At 35.6% G+C, this 18,467-nt stretch overlaps 1 long non-coding RNA gene and 1 pseudogene across 1 annotated transcript; one reads left to right on the top strand and one right to left on the bottom strand.

Moving 5' to 3' along the window:
* The window catches only part of LOC125664527 (uncharacterized), a 272,796-nt pseudogene that overhangs the window by 145,351 nt on the left and 108,978 nt on the right, over nucleotides 1–18,467 (bottom strand).
* LOC130050448 (uncharacterized) lies at nucleotides 7,819–17,571 on the top strand. Its single transcript, XR_008798883.1, has 3 exons — nucleotides 7,819–7,956; nucleotides 14,276–14,418; nucleotides 16,388–17,571. It is a non-coding gene; the product is annotated as an uncharacterized LOC130050448 (long non-coding RNA).

The raw sequence follows: 18,467 nt of genomic DNA, 5'->3' as shown, positions 1-18,467 counted from the left end.
TAAACTGGACATACGAATGTACGATCCGCTCAATATCAGTAAAACCCTTTGCTTGACAGATATCAAACTTGGTACACTGGTACATCTTTATAAGAAGATAACCCATATTGATTTAAAAAAGGAAAATGAAATATTTGGAAAAGAATTTTTATTGTAGATGTAACCGAGCAGGAAGGCAGATGTTGGTTTTATTAATTTATTCAGTAGAAAATAAAGGCATTGACCTACAATAACAGATAAATAATATTACAAATCAAGAAAGAAAAACATAAGTGAAATATGACAATTGTAAATTGTACCCACAGTAAACGTTTTAGAAGCATACTATATTTTATAAAAAATATGTACATGTGTTCTGTAAATAATTTAGATTAAGGTTTTACAGACTCATGTAATCATTACGACTTTGAAAGCAAAATTGCAATAAAGTAAATAACTTGCAATCAAAATAATTACGTATATCAGCTCTTTATATGGAAATGAAACATATACTTAAATATAGAAATAACATACCATAAGATGCGGAAGATATCAGCTGGTTGTAACTCTTCTAAACGTATTACTGCTCTAACTACATAGGTAAGCGTGGTAGATTTATACATATACTGAAAGACTATTATTGGATAAAGAAATATGCAATGACCAATGAAATCAAAGAACCAATAAAATAACAGAATAAAATTTACTCAGCCAACTCAATCCAGATGCGCAATTGAACTTACGGTAAAGTGAAATTTAAGATTGTATTTAGCAAAACGATCAAATAAAAATATCAAAACGAATAAATACATATATAAATTCATGTTTATACTATCACATATATAACATGCATATTAACTAACAGAATATAACATCTGTATACAAAAATAAGATGATAAATGAAATGTGCAAATGATAAAACAAGAGTAGACACAATTAGTTTTAGTGAGATTGGTTAAGTGAATTCAATGTCTAGTCGTCTCTGTTACTGTGACAAAATAAGCGTAATTATGATGCCTTTACCGTGCATTTCAATATTAGGTTTCTTAAATGGTTAACTTTTTAGATATTTTTTTTTATTTTCAAACTTTGCAAATAAAACACACCGGAGTATCAAAACAGTATTACGAAAATGTATACTCCATTAAAACAAAATCCCAAATTCCATAACGCATTCATATCCAATGTTTTCATATTTTACATTTTAAGAGAAATGTAAATTTCTCATCGGCAGAAAGAATCAGAAACGGGTCCAGAATATTTTCAAGAGGCGGAGACTCGAGTTTTACAATCCCCTCCCAAACGACACATAGATATTACATTAAATACTTCAAAACATTTTCCCTTTCAATCATAACTCCACCATCAGCAGTAAAATGGAAAGTAAAATCTGATAAACAAAAAAGCCCTTAAGATCAATAGGAAGTGGTGATGAGGACATAGCGCTTGATAAAGAGGACTGTTGTCGTGTGCAGGAAACTATCGCTAAGCAAGTAATAAGTCAGATTTTATGTACTAAGATAATCATGTGGGGACAGGTCGCAGCGGCTTAGTAGTTAGGGAGTTTTTTGTTCGTAGTGAAAGTCATTGACCTGAGTATAATACCTTAAAACCAAGCTATTGTGTTGAAGTAGCCATAGACAGGATAAAGAACATTTACTGGTACGACCTTGAGTGTCATGTAGAGGTCAAAGTATGTGACGCTTCTCTTAAAACTGGTGAACGTTTGTATAAGTAAAATAGGAGGTCCGCAGGCCTTATCGTTCACCTGAGTTATTTAAAGGGCAGTTATGGGGGGAAAATCAAACGGTTCAAATGTCAACGTATATATGTAAGCACTAATCACTATGACCATTTTGGCACCACCCTGATACTAAAATCCCTATTCCAGGGATTATGAAATTCAAAACTTGCTAAATCGCTACATGCTCCTTCTAACTATTCATTTACTTTCAAGTTAGTATCAACATCATTAAAGATTGATTTACCGTAGAGCGATTTGGTTTTCGCGGGTTTATAATTTAGGCTTATTTTAGCGGTTTGATAGCTTTCTGCTAGAATTTCAATCGCCAAATGCCCACCCCATTGTGTCTTCAGCATTTGAAAGAAAGACAACTCTTCCCTGTGTGCCAAAATTTATTCCGCTAAAATTATTAGCAAACCTTTGCCAAATTTGAGCTCGAATCGTTTTACACATGGCCACTAAATGAAGAGTTTGGCCCCGCCTAGAGTCAGAACCTCCACCCCGGCGATCATGAAATTTACGATTTCCGCGGATGTCTTCCTGTTTTAAATGATGCATAATTAATCTTTCATTACAGATGTGCAATTCTATCTATTTTTAATAATTGGTAAGTTTTTGGCTGTTTTGGCCGCGCCTGAGGTCCCAGGGATGCAAGGATCCTTAAATCTACATTTATGTGTCCCCTTCGCAAAAATATGTTCACACTAAATTTAAAAAAAAATTGAAATGGTAATTTTCAAGAAGTTGATTATTTTCATTTTTGAACGGATGACGAACGACAGACGACGGACGCAGACGAATAGCTATAGGTCACCTGAGTGACTCAGGTGACCTAACAATATCTTTGATGGGACGTGAAACAAATAAAGAAATTATGTTGAGAAGTTTTAAATATGTATGGCCAATTTATGTACATGTCAACGACATTGTCAAAGGGATCGTTCCCGTCTCCGTCTAAAGCATTCGATTTCCAACTAGAATTAGCATTCTCTGTGAGAACCATACAGCGAGCATATACTGAGCATCTGGTAGTGGAATGCATCAGGCTGTAACTGTGGTCTGTTATACACATTTTTTATGGTACATGTAACAAATACAATATCCTGAATGTACCAAGCTCTTTTAACTCAATATTTCGTAACATATTGACCTAAATACCATGCACACCAAGTGTAGCTCTTGATAAACTCTGTCTCGCTTTTAAGTGTCCACTCACAATGAATGGCGTGTGAAGCCCTCGTGTTGCACACTCTAAAACCTAAACAGATTTTTTTGGTTAAAAGTTTATCATTTTTCCTAAAGGGGACGGTTTCAAGATTTTAATCCAAATTTAGTTTTTCACTGAATAACATCACTACACACAGTGAATCTTGATTTATATGTAAAAACTGTAGGCTGAAAACAGTTGTAGACTCACCAGACAGTGTATATAGGTATAGACTCACCAGACATTTTATACAGTAGCAGACTCATCAGTCATTTTATACAGTTGTAGACCCTCACCAGACATTTTATACAGCTATAGACTCACCAGACATTTTATACATATCTAGACTCACCAGACAGTTTATACATCTGTAGACTCACCAGACATTTTATACAATTGTAAACTCATCAGACATTTTATACATCTGTAAACTCATCAGACATTTTATACAGTTGTAAACTCACCAGACATTTTATACAGCTATAGACTCACCAGACATTTTATACAGCTATAGACTCACCAGACATTTTATACAATTGTAAACTCAACACACATTTTATACAGGTATAGACTCACCAGACATTTTATACAGCTATAGACTCACCAGACATTCTATACAGGTATAGACTCACCAGACATTTTATACAGGTATAGACTCACCAGACATTTTATACAGGTATAGACTCACCAGACATTTTATACAGCTATAGACTCACCAGACATTTTATACAGCTATAGACTCACCAGACATTTTGAGAGCTGTAAACTCGTCAGACAATTTATACAGGTATAGACTCACCAGACATTTCATAGAGCTGTAGACTCACCAGACATTTTATACAGCTATAGACTCACCAGACATTTTATACAGTTGTAGACTCACCAGACATTTTATACAGCTGTAGACTCACCAGACATTTTATACAGCTGTAGACTCACCAGACATTTCATAGAGCTGTAGACTCACCAGGCAATTTGTACTATGGTAGATTTATCTGAATATTTGTACAACTGTAAAAGTATCAATGTATAACATTATAGTGTATGTATATAATTTTGTATAAAATTTACCTGGATAGTGCAGTAGTAGAAACATCTGATTAGTAGTGCAGCCGTCCCAGGTTCACTTTTTGGTCCATCTCAAAATAATTTCCTCGCTATTTCAATCAAATATTTACATTTAACCACTGCAGAACTATCCAGGTTGGTATCCGCAGCCGGCCTACATGTCTCTAATTACCGTGCTTATTAATACATCTGCACAGATATCGGATGGTAACCCGAGGTAAATTGATAATCCCATCAACCCCATTAATAACCCGAATTGATTCATTTAATTAATGGCATGATTGTCCTTTTCAGTTGATTCATTAACCAAACTACTCACAACGATTTGTTTTCATCACTTCGGTTTTCGTGTGTTTAGGGACATGGGTGAACTTGCAAATTAAAGTGTTGTCTGGAGAATTTAATGTACCGCAAAATGTCCCGAACACACACTAACTTCCATGTTTCCTAAATCAGATGTTTCCCAAAAATATCATCGGTCTCGGTAATAGAAAGTTCGCTACGTAACCGGAAGGTCGTAAGTTCGAGCTCCGCTCGAGCCAGGGCCGCGTCAAATCTAATACATAAACATAATTAAAACGTTTTTGTTTTTGTTACGCAATCCTTTGCCTTTTTAGACTTTTATCTACACGAAAGTCCACTTAAAGTGAAGTAGGTGTCCAATAAGTTGACAATTACAGTCCATTATTTTTAAGAATGGACAGATACTGCCCGTTCTTAAAAATAATGGACAGTAATTGTCAACTTATTGGACAGTGCCAGGTAAACCCAACATGAAACTGTCATATGAGGGGTTGACCATCAAAAATAGCTTCATTCATAATTATCATTGTCGATGGGTTTATCTGAGACTGTCCATTCTTAGAACAAAAGATGTAATGTTTTAATTAGGATATAGACTCGAACCGTCCATTCTGTGAGAGAAAGAACTGATCGAGGCCCAACGAAGAATGGACAGTTTTTGGCTTATATTTGTTTGTTTGATATTGGTAGGATTGGTTAACTATATATTGTTAACCGAATTGTGACTGTATTATCAGCCATAATACTATCCATCTCATTGCGATCCAGCTCATATATTTTCATTATCTAATTAAATCTATGTAATATGTAATTAAGTGTACCACTTCTTATGGTTAATATTTTATCTGTCATACAATTTTAACATAGGTACTAACTCACCACTTATTACATTATGCATCTTCAGGTGTTTTTTTTTTTTACACATAATACATACTATCGAATAAGAATTATGGAGCCCCTGTCGTGCTACGGCTGGATCTGGCTACAGAAACATAACACGGAGTTAATTTTACCGGGTTTGAGGTGTAGCACCTGACGACGACCCCAAAATTCTTGCCTGACGACGACCTCAAAATTCTTGTCTGGCACAATTTATAATTAATAACACAATAACTAGTGGCACTCTATTATCAAAATTTTCTTTGGCGACCCTACCCTAATTCTTTTCTATATATATATTTTAGTTATTTCGCATGTATACATGTATACATACCTACATCCCTATTACTATTAGTAATATTACTAGTTAGTACCTTCAATTAAAATCCAAATAAATACAAAATATTTTAAATATTTAATTTTAACTTACTTATTATTTTTTAAAATGTTAATTTACTTATTTAATAAATTAAAAGAAGTTCACTATTTAAAAAAAATTAAATGAATAAAAATATAATGTAGTTTATTTTTATTTTTCATTTAGTTTTGATAAATATAAGTTACTTCTTTATTTCATTATAATTTATGACCTATGACCATACGTATGTGTCCGGGCATCAAAAGACAGTACCGCAGTCATCAGACGTATTGGTACACGATGGTCCTTATTTATTTACATTTATTTATTTTTAAACCATGGGACAATCCATACGTCCCATACGGAGCATATGTATGTTACTACAACACACTTGAATAACACTACGTTGGTGCATTTGGGAGGTGTTGGAGGTTGAGGCTGGATCGCAATGAGATGGATAGTATTATGGCTGATAATACAGTCACCATTTGGTTAACAATATATAGTTAACCAATCCTACCAATATCCAACAAACGAACTGTCCATTTTGTGAGAGAAAGAACTGATCGAGGCCTGTAGATTGAACAGTTTGTTGCTTATATCCTTTACATAGTGACTTCTCCTTCGCCAAGCAATCGATATTTAAAAGAAATCAACGTTCTCTCAGATATGACCTTAAAAGGAAGGTCATGTGTCGTGGCAGGCATTGGCACATTGAAGAACCCACACTGCTACGTCCTGAGCGCTAGGCATAGATCTAAATGTGTGGTACTTCACCTTTAATTTGTGACGTCTTAATATGAGTGAAAAATTCTCCACCGGACGTAAAATAAAAAATCAACCACCAGACAAGCATACATGACTAAGTGCTTGATATTTATCTTGAAAAATAGCTACAAAAAGTGTTTGAAGGGAAATAACTAGTAAATTTTACATTCACCTAGCCCGACCAAACATGTAGCTTAAAAAGTTTTGACGCCAATCTCAGAAATTTTTCGGCAAAAATGAATGACATCTCGCAAATTCACGTCTTGTACTATGATTGTTAATCAAAAATTTATTATCCTAATCTTGTGGTCTCATAGCTCGAACATTCAGTGCACCAATAGGCGTGTCTTTTTAACGAAGATCGATGTCGATGAAAGGCAGAGTAAGATGTTGTGTGCCGTCATATAGATCTACGTTTTGACGTACGTCATAATTAGACTGACAGTGGCGGATCAAAATACTTATTTCCATTTGTAAAAGTCATGCTACCAATATACGCAAACGTTAGGCATACGTAGTAAGGCATCGAATACAAATTGTATATAATCGACTGCAAACCACAAATCTGTTTAAAACACTCAAGTTCCACTTCTGCTTCATACTTAGATATTTTATTGAAAGTAGACATTAACGGCAAACTGACAACTCAACTGCATGACAAACGGGATGCTTTCAGCTTCTCCATCGTCAACTTTCCATATTTGTGTAGCAATATTCCATTATCACATGCATATGGTGTTTATATATCTCAACTGATTCGATATGCAAGAGCTTGTTCTGGGTATAGTCAGTTTTTTAATCGAGGTAAGCTACTGACAAACAAGTTGATGGTACAGGGATTTCAACAGTCTCGATTGAAGTCAGCATTTCGCAAATTCTATGGTCGTTATAACGATCTAGTTCGTCAATACAACCTCGCATTGGGTCAAATGCTGTCTGACGTGTTTCATACCAATTGCTAAGCCGTTCTTGGCACACTGATTTTGACTGCGGATATCTCCGTTTACCTGATCAGGATATAGGGCTCACGGCGTTTGTGACCGGTCGACAGGGGATTCTTACTCCTCCTAGGCACCTGATCCCACCTCTGGTGTGTCCAGGGGTCCGTGTTTGCCCAACTATCTATTTTGTATTGCTTATAGGAGTTGTGAGATTGATCACTGTTCGTTATCTTCAGCTTGCATAGATAATTCTATAAAAAAAGAAGAAAAAAAACTAGGTAACTTAAGTTATGTGAATTTAAGCTATTTAAAAAGTACACACACAAAATCGATGGAATTCGGCCGGATCGAAACATATTTATCAATTCTTTGTTTTTGCAACGTCTAAAAAAGATTTGCGTAAATATTTTTTCTTGGCACGTCCTGTAATGTAAACCACGATGACCCCCCCCCCCACCCCCGTCCCACCCCCGTCCCACCCGATCCCCGATAACAGCCATGCCCTTGCCGTTAACGACTGAAAAATTCATTAAGTCTAGTTTTGTAAACGAATCTTAATATGTCCTTACAGCAAAAGTGGAGAGGGATCCAAATATGTTGCGCTATCCTTATATTGTTCGACCTCTCTGCGGCTTTCGATGTCATAGACCACAATATCTTAGATGATGACATCATTTTGGCTATACTATTTTCATGGATGTACTGTTGTGTAAGTGTTGAAACATACGTTACATAATTATAGCGCTACTTCATTTACATACAAAAAAGCTATCGTTCTATATCTATTGCTAGTCTTTTGTTTTCATGTTTCATACATATTGAACTGTTCGAGAATATTTGTTAATCAATTTTATTTTCTGCCATTTCAACGATATTGGAAGTGATATCTAGTCGTTTATTTTGCGCTCTTAAAATCTTATTGCTGACTTTTACAGCAGATAAATATTTTCTTTGAAAACCTGTATTTATTGTCTTTCGCAAATTAGAAAAATATATGCTCAGTCAATTCCAATAGAAATTATGGAATAATACATGTAAAATTAATGTTTATCTTACATATTATCATGTCAAGGACTCAGTAACGAAGGTTACATGTGAGAAAAATCTCGAAAAATATACCATACTTTGACCTACTGTAAAAAAAAATCTGTCATATATAACTTGAAACAATTTGAGGTGAGTGTTCAACAGATATTTACCATTAATAAAGGCATGTTACCATATATATTTTGAATGGTCGATAAACCATGATTTTGAAACCCTCAATTGCACGCTTTTATTGACTTTGGGTGAAGTGGCTCCCCCCGTAACCGCAATTCCTGGAGCCGCCCCTGGCTTTAACATGGTGAAGTTGACAGAGAATTTGAGCTGCATTAACTCTTAGCTTCAGTTCTCGAGTGTTCCGTATATTTAATGAGTGTACCGCGGTAGACATTCGCACGATAAAGAGCGTTCACTAAGTACTACGGCCTTAAGCACAGTGCAGAGGTCAATATATTTGGTTCTTCACCAACAACCAATAGCAGAGGGGGGGGGGGTATAGTATTGTAAGAAATTATTGAATATTGTTTAACGTCCCTCTCGAGAATATTTCACTCATATCGAGACGCTACTATTGCCGGTGAAGGGCTGCAAAATTTAGGCCTATGCTCGGCGTTTATGACCATTGAGCAGGAAGGGATCTTTATTGTGCTACACCTGCTGTGACACGGGACCTCGGTTGTTGCGTTCTCATCCGAAGAGCCGTCCCATTTAGTCGCCTCTTACAACAAGCAAGAGGTACTGAGGATCTATTCTACCACAAGAAATGATCACAGAATATTCCAATCGAAGATACTGAAGATTGATTCTGGTTTTTTTTATCCTCTGTTTTTTTTTTTCAATGTACCTTACATTAACAATGATAAATGAATAAAACAAGATGATGTGTAAAACAATTAAATTGATAATAATCAAGATATAGGGTTAACTACGGGTGTGACCGGTCAACAGGGGATGCTTACTCCTCCTAGTCCCATGATTCCACCTCTGGTGTGACCAGGGGTCCCTGTTTGTCGGACCCCACCTCTGGTATATCCAGGGGTCCATGTTTGCCCAATTCTCTATTTTGTATTGCTTATCAGTCACTATCCACTTAAAGTCTTAGTTTGACGGCCGCCGGGACTGACATTAGAACACGTGACCTCCCAGCTGACAAGTGAGTGCCAAAACCACGTTTCTACCGCGGACATTTTGGTGTGATGCTCAGGTGAGCGTTAAGGTATATAGATATATCTTAGTGACTTTCAGTTTACATATACTGAAAGAGACGGTAATACTATATTCTCCAATGTTTGCGATTATTAAACAATCAACAAATTACCATTTATCTACACTGTAATGATCCAGACACTTAAACTCACGGCTGTTCTCTAATTAAATTTCTCCAATTTCTTGATCCCACATGATATTAGGCTCATTACTTTTGTTGTTATTTGATATTTTGAGTGTTATGCACATTGTAATATAAGAACCATGGCTGACTCATCTGAACTGTGACGTAGATTGAATTGCTGATGGAAAATGTAACATTAATAATTAAGGTTAATATCTCATCTGTGGTAGACCTATTGCAAATTGTGTATGGAACTATTCTACAATAAATACATTTAGTCAGCATTTCGCAAAGTCTAGGGTCATTATAATGATCTAATTACAAATACAACCTGTCATTGGGTCGAACGTTGTCTGACATGTTTCAAAAAACATACCGAAACACCCAAGGAATTGAACATTTAAAATTACAAGAAGGGGTGGGGGGGGGGTACGGAAGTCATGTCCACAAGCACCTGTGCTCATATATTGTGATCTTTGATATCACATTTTTAAAAACGGTTTCTATGCGAGATTTATGTAACTTATTGAAATAGATGCACTCTGAAGCTACATATTTTATCAAAAATGCACCCGAAATACATACCCAAGAAATTGAACATTCAAAAATACACGAGGAGGGGGGGGGGTACCGGAAATTCGGTTCACGAGCACCTGCGGCATCAACAGGAAGGACAGATTAAAGTTTGTTCCAATCATGGACCCGGAGTGTAGGAAGGGATCAAAGTTTTAAATGAAATCGTCTTCTCACGACCACCAGGGCCTTCTATAGTCACATTGATTAGCAAGCATCACCAAATAGTGTAGGTTCCAATTTATTAAAATCGTGACCCTCGAGGGTAAGATGAGGCCATAATAAGGTTGCATGGCAATAATACACACATGTATATATTACATGAGAAGATTAACCTTCATCATTGATATTTGTACTCAGGTAAAATTAACATTTCATTCGATCAGCGAAATAAAAATAATATTTACGACCGTTCTTTGACACTTATATCTATGTTTCTTGACATTACTTGCATTTATGATATACCCATTAATTTATCGTTCTTTGATACTGTGGATTTCACAGCATGTGATCTGGTTTTCCGGATCACCACCCTGTTGTTTTCTGATTCCGTATCAGTATCCTCTGAAACTGATGACATCACAATGCATCAACACAACGTTCTTTTGCTTAAAATATTGGCCGCGTCACAAACAAAACTGCATACACAAGACATAATTTCACTGTATGTCTGTATTTTTGATCATTTGGATTACATTTAGTATCATATAAATGTGGATTTAAAATGCATAGGGGATATATAATAAATTTATCATTACCACAGTAACTTGATCGGAAGAGTTGGATCACGTTTCGCGGACAGGTGCGGATCATCAGATCAAAGTCGACGCTTCGCGTCTCGTGTGATCTGATGATCCACGCCTGTCAACGAGACGTGATCCGACTCTTCCGATCAAGTTACTGTAGTAATAATGTATATATATATATATATGTGTGTGTGTGTGTGTGTGTGTGTGTGTGTGTGTGTGTGTGTGTGTGTGTGTGTGTGTGTGTATACATATATATATATATATTCAATAAATTATATATATATATATATATATATATATATATATATATGCCTGTAAATTGGACATGATTTGCATGGATATTTTGATAGAACAAAACTGTTGGAGCAATAATTATATATTCACTAGTGCATTTGTACGAGACAACATATTAACAGGCTGACATTATACGTATCGTTTTTTATTTGGTAACAGACAACAGATGTTCAATTTGAATCCTGTTTATTGGGGGGGGGGGGTTAAGGTACCAAAATAAATAAATAATCAATTGACATAAAGGGTACTGCATATACGACCATAAGTTGTTATTTGTAGTTCTTATTTCTAACAGTTGAGTTTATATTCAAGATACCAGAGATAATTTGTTATATGTAGAATATACACAGAAGTCACCAGAGTGTGTTTCGTTTTTATATTCATAATAATAATTGAAATTGAAAAAAAATATACAGGATAATTTTGTTAAGGCGAAAATGCAATTCTGTAATTTTCTACAATATTTTGACAATAACGAAACAATTTCTCTATTGGAACGATAAGTATTACCGACCTGTTTTGATAGTTATCGACCTGTTCTGATAGGTATGGAGTAACAACCTGTTTTGATAGGTATGGGGTAACAACCTGTTTTGATAGGTATGGAGTAACAACCTGTTTTGATAGGTATGGAGTAACAACCTGTTTTGATAGGCATGGAGTAACAACCTGTTTTGATAGGTATGGAGTAACAACCTGTTTTGATAGGTATGGAGTAACGACCTGTTTTGATGTAGAGCTGATTAACCTGCACTGATTCTGAACTTTGTTAAATTTGAGCGAATATTTCGTCGAAAAACATTACCCCCCAAAAATTGAAATCTTTCTAGAAAAATTACACGTAAATACCGTAAAATCTTCATTTAATTGATGCGTCCAAAATCTGGGGTATCATATGATCTTCATTTACCATTATATTGAAAAATGACACCATCCTATCTAAAGTTATCTTCAGTTGTTGTTTTTTTTAATTTTTACTTTTACATTTCGATCAAATACAAAAAAATGAAATGGAGTCCGTGCAGTAACTGTAGGTTAAATGTAGATTATAAATCGGACACTAACGTAAACAGCAAAATATAAATGTGATATCACTCCAAAACACGTGGGTCACCATATGTTAATTCTTTTTCCAAAGATGTTTCAAACTCATTTATAGAATGATAAGGGTTGTTTTGTGTCACCGTTGTATATTTATTAAAGAATCCATTTACGATACTTTTAAAGTTCGCTATTACAACTGGTTTTTCCTATTTTCATTACGGCTTTCAATGTTTGAAAAAGTTTAACTCAGATTATTTTATCTAGTATTTGATCATAGACACGCGGTAGTGCCAAACTTGCCTAGATCGCCGGAAGTGTGTTGAGGTGTTTGATAAAACTATAAAGTGTACAGTGAATATACATGTATTTGTTTCCACATATTCCTGAATTAATGCTTCCTTCCGTAACCATATGCTTTCCTGCGAAGTGTATCCATGAATTGAGATATTTTGCGAAAACGAACCTCGATCATTTATATTGCCGCTTCGGTAGCCTACACCCCGGTCAAAACATAGCCTACACGCCGGTCACAACATAGCCTACACCCCGGTCAAAACATAGCCTACACCCCGGTCAAAACATAGCCTACACCCCGGTCAAAACATAGCCTACACTCCGGTCAAAACATAGCCTACACGCCGGTCACAACATAACCTACACCCCGGTCACAACATAGCCTACACCCGGTCACAATATAGCCTACACCCCGGTCACAACATAGTCGACACCCCGGTTGTAACTTAGCCGACATCCCGGTCACAACATAGCCTACACCCCGGTTACAACATAGCCTACATCCCGGTCACAACATAGCCTACACCCCGGTCACAACATAGCCTACACCCCGTTCACAACATAGTCTACACCCCGGTTACAACATAATCGACACCCCGGTGACAACATAGCCTACAACCTGGTCACAATATAGCCTACACCCCGGTCACAACATAGCCTACATCCCGGTCACAACAAAGCCTACACCCCGGTCACAACATAGCTTACATCCCGGTCACAACATAGCCTAAACCCCGGTCACAACATAGCCTACATCCCGGTCACAACATAGTCGACACCCGGTCAAAGCATAGCTTACATCCCGGTCACTACATAGTCTGCACCCCGGTCACAACATAGCCTACATCCCGGTCACAACATAGCCTACACCCCGGACACAACATAGCCTACACCCCGGTCACAACATAGCCTACATCCCGGTCACAACATAGCCTACACCCCGGTCACAACATAGCCTACAGCCCGGTCACAACATAGCCAACACACCTGTCACAACATAGCTACACCCCGCATGTTGGGGGTATATACTGACTATACTCGTTGTAGTAAGGTTGTCATCTATCGTTAATACAATGTTAATGTTAAAACAATGTTAACGTTAAAACAATGTTAATGTGCACTGACTGTCCACGAGAGACGTACTCTGTTGTAATTGTTAGCGTGCACTGACTGTCCACGAGAGACGTACTCTGTTGTAATTGTTAGCGTGCACTGACTGTCCATGAGAGACGTACTCTATTGTAATTGTTAGCGTGCACTGACTGTCCACGAGAGACGTGTCTGTTACGTCCATTACAAATGTGTGAGTAACGTGACCCTGGTGACTAAACAAACTGAAAGACCTCGGATGACGTCAGATTGACACTTTAAACAATATCTGTAATTCTATATCTTTAAATATAAGACTTTACTACTACTAACTCCTACGACTACTAACTACTAACTACTACTACTACTACTACTACTACTACTACTACTAACTACTACTACTAACTACTTCTACTAACTACTACTACTAACTACTACTACTACTACTACTGCCACTACATGTACAAGAAAAGCACTGGTTCATTGTATTGTAGGAGTAGTATTGAATATTTCAATATTGGTGATAGAAAATGAATTATCAATATACACTGCTAGTTAAAAAACAATGCCAGTAATTTGAACTCGGATCTTTTTTTCCCAACACTTGTCAGACTCCTTCAAGTGAAAGGTGAAGATAAAGAACAGTGATCAATCTCATCGCTCATATAAGGAATACAAAATAAAGAGTGACAAGGAGGAATAAGCATCCCCTGTCGACCAGTCAAACGACCCGTGAGCCCTATATGTTGATCAGGTAAGCGAGCAATCCGTAGTCAAAATCAGTGTGCCAAGAACGGCCTAGCATTTGACCCAATGATAGGTTGTAATCTTGTATTGACAAACTACATCATTATAACGACTGAAATGCTGACTTTAAACGAGACTGTTGAAACCCCTGTAACATCAACTTGTTTGCCATTAGCCTGACTCGATTAAAAAACTGATCATACCGAGAGTAAGCTCTTGCGTGCAACTATTAACACTATATGCAGGTGATAATGGCATATTGCCACATTTAGATGTGGGAAGTTGACGATGGAGAAGCTGAAATCAATCTGTTTGTCATAAAGTTAAATTGTTAGTTTGCTCATTTCCAATAAAATATTTAAGTACGAAATAGATGTGGAGGACTCCGTGGTTTCTTTTATCTCAAGTTCACATGAATATAGTGTAATAATTGTGATGCACTCTGTGAGGATGCAAATAATTTCGTTTTAGAATGTCCTGAGTATAACAATTATCGACATAAACGTCTTCATAATATAAATGCAATTATGTCAGAAACTGATATACGCATATCCACCAATCTATTACACGGTGTTATTCGGAAATCCTTATATTGATTTTGACACAAATAAGAAACTTTTTGACCTTCTGTAGAGATTTATTGCGATTATCAAAAGATCAAGATAATCTTCAAATATATTAAATATATTTGATATATATTTTTGACTTATCACAATGCATCAATACTCTATTTATACTTGTATAACTACATTAAACTGTAATTTGTGCAAATATTATATGTCTTTTATTTGTTTTCATATTGACTCCAAATTAATTACATATGTTATACAATTTTGTACGTAAACACTTACAGTTCGATCATAAGGGAGAGGATTCATATAGGCTAAGCTGCCCAATCCCATCAATTCATTGAATAAATATTGTTTGAATCAAACCCGAACTCACCAATATTGCGATGAATCCGGTGTAAGGGTAACCCTAGATCGACACTTTGATACGTTTTGTATCGTATTGCATATCTTCCCTCCTATGGGGTTAGAAAGCATGTAAGCAGTTTAAAAGATTAGGTATTTACGCAAGAGTAGTATAGTGAGGGACATTATAACCACAGCTGTGGCATGAGCAAATTTGTGGCACGTAACAGGAATTTAGCGTCAAGAGGGGATGGGGATGGTTAGGGATGGTGAGAGATTAGAACTACTTGTTCTGGAGAACAAATCAAGGATCGCTAATGATGTATGTTGTAATTAAGAGACAAGTCAATCTGTCATCAAATAATTCAGGTTAAATGTTTTTAGACTTATTTGGTCCGAAGTACTCCTTAGAATTAGGATGTTGAACAAGTTGTTCCGGAAACCAAATGATTTATGTCGTAATTATTTGACAATTAAAACTCTCACCGAATAATTCGGGTTAGATGTTTTTAGACTTGCTCTGATGTAATTATTTTGTTTGTATTGAGATGAAAATGATATTGATGAATTAAAATAGTAATACGTGATAGATAATTTTAAAAGAACAATTCTGTATGAATGAAGAAGGCTTCAAGCAGAGTTTTTAAGTACCCACTTAATTCAAAATCAATTGTATATTCCGTCATCAAAAGCTCAGATTTTGTTGCAAGAAACACGTGTATTCATTGCGTTTACGTATGTTAACCAGTGATAACAAAGCCTATCAACCACTATGGATTAAAAACTTGTCTTTTATTTAAATGCATCAAACATAGTAACTGTAAATAGATCGCAATAAATCAATAAATCAATAAATCAGGTGCATTACCCTGGTCTCAAAGCGCGCTTGCTATCTCTTGCAGACTCCAGGGTTTCTATTGTTCTACCATCGCGGCTAACGTCCGAAGTTGATCTACTGGATATGGTTAACTGGAGAGAAAAAAGATTCTGATGAAGACAAGAATATGTGTAAGATTTGTAAATGAGGTGTCATGTAACACTAATGTAATTCATTTCTTGTAGGACCTAATTTGGACAATGCCAACGCTGACCTACTCGTGGAGGGAAAAATATACCATAATGTGTGTGTGTGTGTGTGTGTGTGTGTGTGTGTGTGTGTGTGTGTGTGTGTGTGTGTGTATTCCCTATTGTTTTATGAATTATAAACCTTTGCTGTGTTTTTGTTTTCATTTCTTGATATAGACACTGTAATGTGCAAATTATCTTACAACTTGACATAAAAACCTAAACTTACATCTACATACCAAAAAATTAACTTTCTAAATTACAATCATAAAACAAATCCTGATTTATTCGGTGACAGTTTCTATTGTCTCTTGATTACGACATAAGTCAATTGCCATCATTGATTTGTTTTCCGAAAAAACTTGTTCAACATCCTTGTTATAAGAAGTACATCCGAAACAAGTCTAAATCAAAACATTTAAACTGAATTATTTGATGACAATTTCACTTGTCTCTTAATTACGACATAATCATTAGCGATCCTTGATTTGCTTTCCAGAATAATTGATTCTAATCTCTCGCCACCCCTCTTGGCGTTAAATACCTTCCTGGTACGTGTTACAAATTTGCTCGTGTCACAAATGTGGTTATAATATCCCCCACTATCCTAATTGCATGCCCTATACTCGGACTCATAAAACATTAAATATTTAATGATATTTGTAAAATGTCTTAAAAGTTTCTTATATCAACACCTCATTGACAATTTCTATAATAAATATTACTTGTGCAAACCTATCGATAGCAAATATAAGAAATATTTAACTAAATTAAGAATTTCATCTCATAATCTAAATATTGAAAAAGAAAGACAATATGGCATTGCAAAATACAATAGGTTTTGTGAAAAATGTAGCTTGTCTGTTGTAGAAGACGAATTCCATTTCATTCTTGCATTCTTCAATGTCCATTCTATAATGAACTGAAATCAAAATATATAAAAAGATATTATTATAAAAGGCCAAATACTTTCAAACTGGTTCAATTACTAAGTGTTCAAAATGTTAAAGAATTGACCAATTTAGGTAAATACTTGTATTTAGCATGTTTAAAAAGAGATGCTTAATTTAACTTTTGTTCTATTTATGTATACTCTCCTGTGTGATGTCTGTATATACCATATTTATGTTATTCTGTTTCTGATGAGCCGTTTGGCATCGATAATAAAGAACTTGAAAATCGTTTGTTTTGAAATGCATAGACTACATGTACCATTTATCTAAACTTTATAGGTTTGTCGTCATCTTAAAGGTTTGTGTAATTTAACCTTGGTAAAGTTATCTGATTCATAATATTTTAGGTATTAGGATTCTTTAATTCATTAAATTACAATAATGAAAAAGGCCCCTACAATTAAAGTATACAGATATGTTACAAATGGAAGATTTTACACATTGACAACATAATATGACAGTTAGAATAACTGCTTACCGGGATTTAAAGGACACATCGCATATGTTTCTAAACTTTTTATCTTTTTCAGCAAAATCAATTCATGTCATGCCTAAAACTACTTTACATGTGTTTTAAATGAAACAGTTTGTGTAGTTTTCGAATTTGAAACCGATGAAATTCAAATCTTGCGATATGCATATTTTCTTCGATATTTTACGCGCCATTATATGTGACGTCATATGCGAAGATTGGATGAGTTGTTAGCCATTTCATAAACAGATTACATTTAATTAAGTGAGAAAAAAAAACCCAAAAAAAAAAAACCAACAACAACAAAAAAAAAAACCCCACACCAACCAATTATCACATTAACGGCTTGTAAATAACACTGCATTAGTGTGTTTTGTGCCGTTTAAGGGTGTACTTGCTGTCAGTAGAGAGGATTTGAACTGTGTTTTTTTTTATTTTCGAAGGAAGGTATGAGGGACAAGACAGGAATATTTTTTGTCGGCACAACGACTTTGCCATAAAAAAAAAACCCAGTAGAATGCATCCCTGTATTTTTTCAAACAAGCACTTGAACAAAGACGTAGATAAACTGCGAGAAAATGGTTCTATCGAAGCTACGTACTGTTACATATAGGCCTACGGCATATGCTTTCCGTTCTGCTCTCAAATTCAA

The sequence above is a fragment of the Ostrea edulis genome, chromosome 1 (genome assembly GCF_947568905.1).
Source record: "Ostrea edulis chromosome 1, xbOstEdul1.1, whole genome shotgun sequence".
Classification (NCBI taxonomy): Eukaryota; Metazoa; Mollusca; class Bivalvia; order Ostreida; family Ostreidae; genus Ostrea; species Ostrea edulis.
Note: the sequence above shows the minus strand (reverse complement) of the source record. Positions and strands in the feature narration are given on the sequence as shown.